At 34.4% G+C, this 10,028-nt stretch overlaps 1 long non-coding RNA gene across 1 annotated transcript; it reads left to right on the top strand.

Moving 5' to 3' along the window:
* Positions 1-3,818: 3,818 nt before the first annotated feature.
* LOC135783199 (uncharacterized) lies at positions 3,819-8,284 on the top strand. Its single transcript, XR_010545595.2, has 4 exons — positions 3,819-3,986; positions 5,008-5,098; positions 5,402-5,489; positions 6,358-8,284. It is a non-coding gene; the product is annotated as an uncharacterized lncRNA (long non-coding RNA).
* Positions 8,285-10,028: the final 1,744 nt, after the last annotated feature.

Here is a 10,028-nt window from a genome sequence, read left to right on the forward strand (position 1 = left end):
CACTTTTCAGAATTGTTTAATTATTTCAAAGCAGCTTTACATTAATAAAAAAAAGAAAAAACACAGAAAAATCAAGGGACAACAAAAGTTGCAAAGTACAGATTAAACTAAACTAGCGAGCGTTGTGATAATGTAATGTATAGAAGAGAGATCTAAGTTAAACCTGACTCCCTAAACTCCTAGGAGAAAAAAAACCCTAGAGAGAGAGCCAGACATAGCTGATAGAGGACTTACTATATATTAGATACTATATTATACAACTTTAAAAAACAAAAACATTAAGAATTAAAAGAATTAAAACATTTTTATTTAATGTGTTCAAGGACGAGACAGGATCTGCATCAGACGTTCAGCCAGCGGTCTGTGTTCATGAAGTCTGAGGCTGAAATAAACCTGAAGATGAGAAAAAAAGGAAATGTCAACATTTAATTTTAGTCATCATATTTATAGTATATCTAGAACCTTAAAGGCACAATATCAGTGGCGGCTCGTGACTGCTCATCCGAGGGACGCTAATTCAAAATAATTGTTCGGAGTGTCATGTGTGTTGCTTGCGTTTTTAAAATATTTGTTTGTTGCGTCATGTGAACCATGTGCATCACGTGTTTTGTCAAAATAAGTGCCTGCTGCACAGGCGTCTTAAACATTTATGATAAAAGAGACGCTCATGTTCACAAAATACAAGCAAGACACTCCCTTAACAGTTAACTTTGATTATGCACGAGATTTTGCGATTATAGTTAAAAAATCCTTCATTCATACCTCCTTCAAACTCCATATGTCTCAGGATGATGAAAACAGCATCTCCAATCATTCCCCTCTCCTTCAGTCATTCAGCTTCATCCTTTTTATATTTGTGTGGATAGTTATGAAAATGTACATTTAAAACAATCTTACTATACAACTAACTACACAAAATAAAAAGCATGTAATCTGCAAAATGTAGTTTCCTACTTGGTCTGTTACCTCATTTTGTATACGAGTAGCTCTTCTTCGTCGGACTCAATTTAAACCAATCATGATCTAAGATCTGCTTGAGCGTCGGACGATCACTTGGTTTCTCGGCCAGGCACCATCTTAACAGATCGCAGATTTCTGTACAAGATTTAGGAGAGAGCTGGTTAGTCATCATGACACACAAATGGCAATAATGATCATGGCATAAAGAGACGCTTTTGTTGTCATTTAATAATACTGCAAAAAAAGTCTGTCTGTCTATCATCTAAAGGGTCACAGACAGACAGTACCTCAGGTTAAGATGATGGCACAGTGAAGTTATACATCGGCGGGCCACTAAATGACTGTTTAGCTAAACACAATAAAATCTAACAACTTGCCAGACAGACCGTATCCTCTGATAATGTTTATTGTGGATTTGATCAGAGGCTTTGTGTGTGCATGTTGATCAGTTATTTTCACTCACCCTTTGATAAATCCTTCTCAGTTGTCTCCAGATTCCCGGAATTAAAGTCGTTTAAAAGACAGGGCATAGATCCAAGCACCATGAAGTACAGCACAGTACCTAATTCCAAGACCCTGGCTGTCACGGCGTGGAATTTCTTAGCCGTTTCGATCTCAAGACGGGTGCGACGTTGAGCTCCTGTACACAAAACATCACGTTGAGTCTTTTGTGAAAGAATCAACAAATTTCAATACTCCGCTATATTAAAAAAATGCAGCTCACCCGTAAAGTAATAGGCGTCATGCGTCAGATAATCTCCAACCCCAAAGTCAATTAACTTCAGTCTCATTGTTGATTTTTGTACCAAGAAGTTTTCAGGCTGGATGTCGTTATGGAAAACTCCATTATCCAGACAGTGTTGCACTGCCAGTACTTCCTGACGCATGAGATGTCTTGCTGTCTTTTCACTTAGTCCTTTATGATTTCTAACAAAATCCCACAAGGATTCGCTGTGCAGTGGGTACTCCAACACGAGCATGTAAAAGTGTTTAGTCTCGTACCAGTCATACATCCGTATGACATTGGGGCAAAAGGGCGCATATCCTAACCTAAACAACAGCAAACCAATCATTTGTTTAAATACACCTAAGGATCTTTAGATGTATTTATGTAATAAGGCAGGTAAAATGTTTTCCAGTAATTTGTTTTTGTAACTTTTTGTTAGTGTGTGTGTGCGTGTGTGCGTGCGTGTGTGTGTATGTTTTCTCCTTGCGATGTAAAATAGGCCTTCAACTGACACAGATAATGACTGGAGTCTGGAGTCCATTCCCGAGCGAGCACATTCAACATAACAAGTATATTGTTATAATGTACAAATGTTTTTTTTCTGAAATGGTTTTATGCTTTTGTGTGCAGATAAGTTTTGAATTGATAGTCATGTAGTATGTAGTGCTCTTTCTTATTTTGTTATCATGTGGCCATTTGTATTTTCCAGTCGCACATTTTTTGTTTGGAAAAAAGCTCACAGAAACTAAAACCAGATGTATGCAGCTTTGCCAGGCGTGCAGCACCAGAGTAAACCAGCTAAGACCATTCTTCTAAGCTTTCAGCCTGGTAAAGCTGGTTTTTCGATCTGAACAGCTAAAAGTGGACTCTAAAAACCTCTCTAAAACCAGCCTGCTACACCAGCTAAAACCAAACTGGGAGACCAGGTCAACTAGGTTAGGTTGGTTTTAGCTGTTTTTCAGTAGGGAATGTTCATCCCTATACCAAAGTTATCATCATTGTGATATGTCTTTGAATAATCTCTTATTATTATCACACAGATCCACGTGCTCATCTCCACTCAAACCTTTGCAGAGAAATGAAACAGTGACTGCATGTTTGATCTACAGTCGCCACCAGGTGGTGATAAAAATGAATAGCATTAACAGAAAGTTTGAGTTCAACATGAGTTTTTGGTGGTATCCCAGCAAACACAAAACGTTTTTACAACGTTTCACAACGTTGTATTTTGGTTGTAATTAGGAAATGTTGCAGCACAACGTTTTAAAAACGACACCCTAAATTTTTAAAATCAATGTAACCAAAAAAGGACGTTTTTAATACGTTGTAAAGGCACCTAATTAGTACGTTTTTTTAGGTAGTAAAAAAACTTAAATATCACGTCTGTACTAGGTCAAAAATTCATAATTGTCAATTATGTGATATTGTATTTACAGTTCATTTTGATTAATGAAATTTACATTGTTTTCTTTCATTATCTTGTAAACTTATGGATTAGTTGTAACACTGTGTTGCTTTAACTTTTCTTTGTAAAGAAAAGTTTTCAAGTCGGGCAGTTGTAGGATTTTTGAATAGAACAAAATTGTACTATATTTTAAATAAAACGATAATATAAAGTTGGATTTGGTGACTTACACACCCAACTCAGAAATGGAAAAACAACATGTGCATATGGCTCCATAACACATTGACCAGTAAAGGAAGTTCACCCAAAAATGAAAATTCTGTCATCATTTACTCACTCTCGTGTTGCTACAACCCGGTATAAATGTATTTGTTCTGATGAACACAATGTAAGATATTTTGAGGAATGTTTGTAATTTAACTGTTGAAAAGCCCCATTCACTTCCATAGTAGGACAAAACTATACTATGTAAGTGAATGTGGCTCCCGAACGGTTAAATTACGAACATCCTCAAAATACCTTTGTGGTTATTAGAGCAAATACATTTATACAAGTTTAGAATCTTAGGATTAGAATAAAATACTAGCGTAATAGCTAAAAAAGTTAAATATTAAAAAGATTGAATAGAAATATTAAATTATCTTGACAAATGTAATATTATTATGACAAAGAACAACCAAAAGTTTTAAATTCACAACTCAATAATAATTTAATGCGATTTAAATTGTTTATGTAGTTTTCTAATATGTTTATTTATGTAAATGCTGTGTGTGTGCTGCGGGTGCTGCCCCTTTAAATCCGTTGGAGTGACGTGCGTTACCATGGAAACGAGGCTACTAGGAACAATAGAAAGCGGCAAAGCTCCGCGTCTCATGGTTTTCTTCACTTTTTCAGGTAAGTTTCGTCCCTCAAATTATAAAAATAATACACACAACTGTGGTTGACACCTAACTGATACGCTTTTGTTGAATATTTACCTCACTGAAATGGCTTGTGTCTTCGAGAAAAGTTCGTTAGCATGGCGCTAACGAGCGCTAGTGATGGGAGAAATGAAGCTTCGAATCAATTGAACCAGTTCGAAACACCACACACGCTGGCGACCCCTGCTGGTCAAAATAGTGTAAAAGCAGATATGTCCAAACATTTTACACCTTTTTTAAAAAAAATAATAGCAAGATTTGTATTAAAATATGTTTAAAAAAATTATTTAACTTAATTCAGACATAGTTAAAAGTCTATTATGTGTTTTTAGTTTTATTTAGGGCAAACAAATCATTTAAACTAACTACCCTTTTAATTATGCAAATTTTTGTCATTAAATCTGTCTATAAACAAAAAGTAGACAAAATGCAGTGTTATTAGTCAGAAGGATAAATGTTTTATGAACTTTCATAATAAAACTGACCCGAGTTCACCTAAACATATTAGACACTGGTCATGTGATCAACTCACCTTGTGGTGAACAATCGGGATTTTTTTTGTGAACCATCGGATTTTCGAAACAGTTATGACGTAATGAAGCCTCGTTTGCTAAAATCACGTGACTTGGGCCAGTTTGAAACAAGCTCCGAACCACTGATTCGAAACAAAAGATTCGTAAATGTTTCGAAGCCTCGTGAAGCAGTGCTTTGAAAACGACCATCACTACTTAGCGCTTGTTTATGAAAGTTTGGGCGATTGAGAACATCTAAATGTGTCATTGGGAGGTTTTAAAAGTGTTGTAAAGGGTGTCAATGCATTATTGGAAGTAGGTTAATTTGTTTATCCTAAAAATATGCGATGTACTCACAGTCTATGTATGTACTGTTACGTTAGACAGTAGCAACTTAACATGGGACGTCAAAATTAGCCGAAAGTATTACAATCAATGTTTTATCGTAAACCAATATAGATAAAAGTTGTTCTCTGATTTCAGGAGTGACAAAATAACCCCTCTATAATAAAAAGGAAGCTCAAGATTTCAGCATTTTCGAAGGGAGCTGCTGACAGAGATGTTGAAAACTCAGGTGAGTTGAAAAAGCTCATTCAATCACTTCATATGCACTTCACAACGTAATCTTGCATCTTGTTTTTTCCTTTAAAAATTGTATTACAGTTATTTAAAGAAGGTTTTGACAAACGTGAGTGACACTGCACAATATTAAATGAATAAGTAAACCTAAAACATACAAAAATAGCTGAATTTTATATTCTATTTTTTTATACCATCCGTTTTAACGTCTCAACTCTACTCTTGCTTGTTTCCTTTTGCATTGCATCCATTCCTAAATAATGTTTGCTCTGTGACAAGTTGCCTGTTATGTTTGCAGATTTGTCCATGCTGATGGCCATGCAGCAGAGTTCAAGCAAACCTGTCAGAAAACATCTCTAAGGGGCTATGTATGAACCATATGGCTAGTAAGTAAGAGCTCAAACTTAAACACTACTGTTCAAAAGGCTGTGATTTATTTATTTGACAAAAATACAGTGAAAACAGACATGTTATGAAATTATCACAATTTAGATGAGCTGTTTTCTTTGTGAATATGCAGTTAAGTGTAATTTTTGTGATGCAAAACAGAATCTTTACTCTCACTTATAACAAACAGAAGTGCAACTTACCATTTTAAGGTAACACTAAAATATTTCTTAACACAACAATCAACTTTGAGAATAATTGGAAATGTTTCTTGAGCAGCAAATCAGCGTATTAGAATGAACTTTGATTGATTATGAGACACTGAAGACTGGAGTAATGATGCTGAAATTCAACATTACTCACAGGAATAAATTACAACTTACAATATGTTCATATAATAAAAGACGTAAAAAAATCTGAACCTAAACCTTTGAATGGTATTGTAAATTATAGTTATGATGGCTTGTTCCTCCAACTTAATGATACTATTGCATATGTAGTTTGTTCCATAGAGACTGTCTCAGTTCCCCAAATAATGAGGACAAATTTACTAAGGGATCCAGAAATAAATCAAATTGTGATTTGAACCAGATAATTGCTTAATAAGGTCACAAAATTCTTGGTAGTACCCAGGATGTCAAAGTCCACAAAAGGAGGCAGAGCTTTTTCACCTTTTACTCCCAAACTCTTCCAGTGTAAATCTAGAAAAAGTCCAACCTTTTTAGCCAAGCATTCACATAACACATTTTATAACCTTGTTCTCAAGTAATGAAAAGTATTAAACAAGTGCACATGATCATCTTTTGCTTGAAATAATATGAACGGCAGCTATGGTAATCCTTTTGCTTTCCTGTTTTTATCTATCAGGATACCCATACAGGTTACAGAAGCTCCAGTATGGATCCAGCCTCACTTGTAAAGACTTCAGATGACGCATACACTCTCAGAGACTTCAGATGATGGCAACTAGATGGACATACAAAACTGACAAACATTATATATATTGCACTCACTGCCTCAAAGCATAAGTTTGCAGATTTTCAACCCACGTTATATTTTTAAAATAAATTGGGGTATTTGAATGGACAATGTTTACGAGTTAAACTTTAATTCCCAATGAGTTCTTGACAATACTCTGCCAGATGATATATTACATATATTACAGACATTGTAACAATACAAAGTGGGTTGGAAATCTGTAAACTTCCTCTATAATCATAATTTTCTGTTTAACTGAGCATGACGTGAAACACATGACTTGTATTATCTTAGAGCTATATGATTGCTAAATGAACCTTACTTTACTTTGTTACTTAATGAGATAAATGCTTATCTCTAGTTCCACAGACAAGGCTTAAGCCTATAATCCTAGACTAAGACACATGTTTGAGCTGTCTCAATTGAAAAGAACTTTCAATGCGAGATTTTAAAATAAGCCAGTGCCAGTGATTTTTCTTTAAAAAAAAATTCTAAGGCATGTTTATTAAAGATATTTAAACATCTTATTTTAACTAAGGCATAGTCTAGCTTTAGCTAAGCCTTGTCTGTGAAATCAGGCCTTTGTGCATTTTCTTAATGCATTAAGATAGGTAAGTTGAATTATAAGATTAAATTCGGTTTACACTTTATTGGTAAAACATACCAAGCAGATTAGCCCACAAAATAAACCAAATGCAGTTTGGTTGACTATTTGACTATTAGATTACGTTATCAAAACGTTTTTGCAACGTTGTGAAAATATGTATTTATAACGTTCAAAAAACCCGATATTTGGTCGTATTAAGTACGTCGGAAAATAACGTTATCACATTCTTTTCACAACGTGGAAAAAAAAAACGTTTTTATAACGTTTTTGTGTTTGCTGGGATGATACAGTGCTTTAAATAGATTAATGGTATATGGTACAGTCTTCTTTAGCTTAAAGGTAAATATAACAGTGAATGAAGATTATTCTTAAACTGTGTTTAGATGTAGTTTAATATAGTTTAGAGTATCAGTGAAGCAAGTTTGAGAGATTTCTACATAAAATCTATTATATGTAAAAAATATAATCTTAATATCTTTAATAAGGTAACATTTTTAAATAAGGTCTATCTCTATTTACAGTTGTATTATGCCACATTTAACCTCCTAAGACCTGGATGTCACATATGTGGACATTAATGTTTTTGTTGTTTGCACCATAACACTTAATTCTGTGTGACTGGAACCTGTTATACACAAACATGAACAAATAAACTGCTTTATGTTCAAAGAAAAATATTTGGTTATTATATTTATTGGATCCCCAAAATAGCTTGTGGAAATTTGAAAAAAAGACAAACCAAAGCTCGGGTTCAGGAGGTTAATTTAGGCTTTATGATATCTAACCAAATATAGGAGATTGTTGAATAAAATTGGTTTGGGGCAGACAAAATAATTTTGGTAGTGGAAACATTTTTTAAGATCTTTTCCTCTCATCTCATTCAGTATTTTTGTCCACCAACATGACCCTTTCTGTGGTGGTTCTTCGTGAGTCAACATGTCAAATGTCCTTTAATGTGTTTGGGAATGAATATTAAGTAGTGTTTAGTGAATTTAACCCTGCAGTAAACCCAGCAATATGTAACTCTGTTGATGCTTTAACTGCTGTAAGGGATGAGGGATTATTATCTAACTTAATGTCTGTTTTTGACTGACTGCCTGTGTTTAAATATTTGATATGTGTGAAGGATTTTGAGCAATAAAAAAACTTTCGTATGTATCATGCATTAAAATATATGACCTTTGATGCTTTTTGGTGATTTAAATAAAATCTCCATACAATCTGAGCATGTCTGTGTTTTACTCTCGACTAATACTCTTTTCTTTTAAAAATTACTGGTAATTGACATAGCGCCATCTAGTGGTTGTAAATGAATAACACAATATGTCTAAATATATTAATTCAAAATAGCATCTATACATACTGTAAAATACATTTTAAAAAGTAGTAATAAGCTAAATAAGACATATTAAAGAGTTTTGATATGATATTCATATATATCTACAATAAAAAGTTCAAAAGTTATTAATAGTTTTAATTAAACAACACAGGGGACATAAATATATATATATAAAAAAAACTCATCACAGTTGAACCGTAAACAGAACAGAGTCATTAAACTCCATGACAACCATACTGTAGAACGCGTCGTTGTCATGGAACCATTATGACATCACAATCGGTGCCTATAAAACACTCAGCCAGAAGAGACCGGTATCATTTGACTGATCTGAACGCTACTGTACAGATTACCAAGTGAATTTGCAGACTTTCCAAAAGTTAGCAACTTTAAACTGCTTGACGCACTGTGTACGGAGGACAGTTTACTTAGATTTCAACCCACTGTGAACCGAGTCTAAGCACAGTTAAGTCTGCAGTTATTTTCTGACATCATGTTTCGTCCTGTAACACCATTGTCCGACAAGGTCATGGAAGGAACAGATGTCGAGAATATGGATTTTATTTTGCCGAATGCTGTGCCGAACTTTGACTATGTCCTTGATATCGGACTTTCGTCACAAGTCGGGCGCGCTGCCGGTGGTTTAAATCCATTTGAAGGCGAAGAGGAGGAGGAGGAGATGGTGGATGTTTATCCAACACATGAGGCGAAACGCCAAAGAGGTAAGATGCGAGTTAAATCAAAAAGTCTGACTTTCATGCTGATAAGTTTACATACAGTTATTGTGTTGTTAATGCACGTGTACATGTAACATACCAGGTGGTGCTCGTGTACTTGACATCTTACCCGCCGTTTTTCTTGACCGGAAGAATACGCAGACAAATTTTGACTCCATTAATTTATCAAAATGAATAAAACATCCCCGCAATTTAAGATAAGAATTACGCCGTATGAGGCCTTGTTTTTTAATATCCCTCACGAAAATTAACTATGGTTTTTATGTGGTAAAAGTGTAGTAACCATGTTTATTGGTGTATTGAGTACTAGCAAAACCATTGTTATTTTGTGGTAACAATGGTTTTACTACAGTACAGTTAACCATGTTTTGTAAGATGTAACTGTAGTAAAACCATGTTAAATTTTCATAAGTGATGTATAACATAATAAATAGTTAGCAGTGCATACGACTGTTGTTATTCAGACTGCAAATGTTTTGTTCATTTACGGAAGCCGAGGTTGTACTATTTTTATTTTTGCTTGCTTGTTTTCTCATGATCACAACTTTATTTCTCGTTATCTCAAGTTAACAAAAGTTGTATTTTTTGTGATGTGATGAAAGCTATGTGTACTTAATACGTATGTACATGAACGGGTTGTATTGTTTGAAGACAGCAGAGGTATATTTTGTTAAATTAGGGGATGAACAAATTACGTTTTATTTGGATCAGGGATTCGTTTAAGATGAAATCGATTCGTCTGTATGTAGTTGACAATTTGATAGTGGTGAATTTAGGGACCGTCTCTAAAGTTACTCCTTAATATACACGTTTCTACTTTTTACAGCATTTAAATGGAATGACTTTTAGTCACAAACCCAACCGTGTTCATATGGTT

This window comes from Paramisgurnus dabryanus, chromosome 7 (assembly GCF_030506205.2).
Source record: "Paramisgurnus dabryanus chromosome 7, PD_genome_1.1, whole genome shotgun sequence".
NCBI lineage: Eukaryota > Metazoa > Chordata > Actinopteri > Cypriniformes > Cobitidae > Paramisgurnus > Paramisgurnus dabryanus.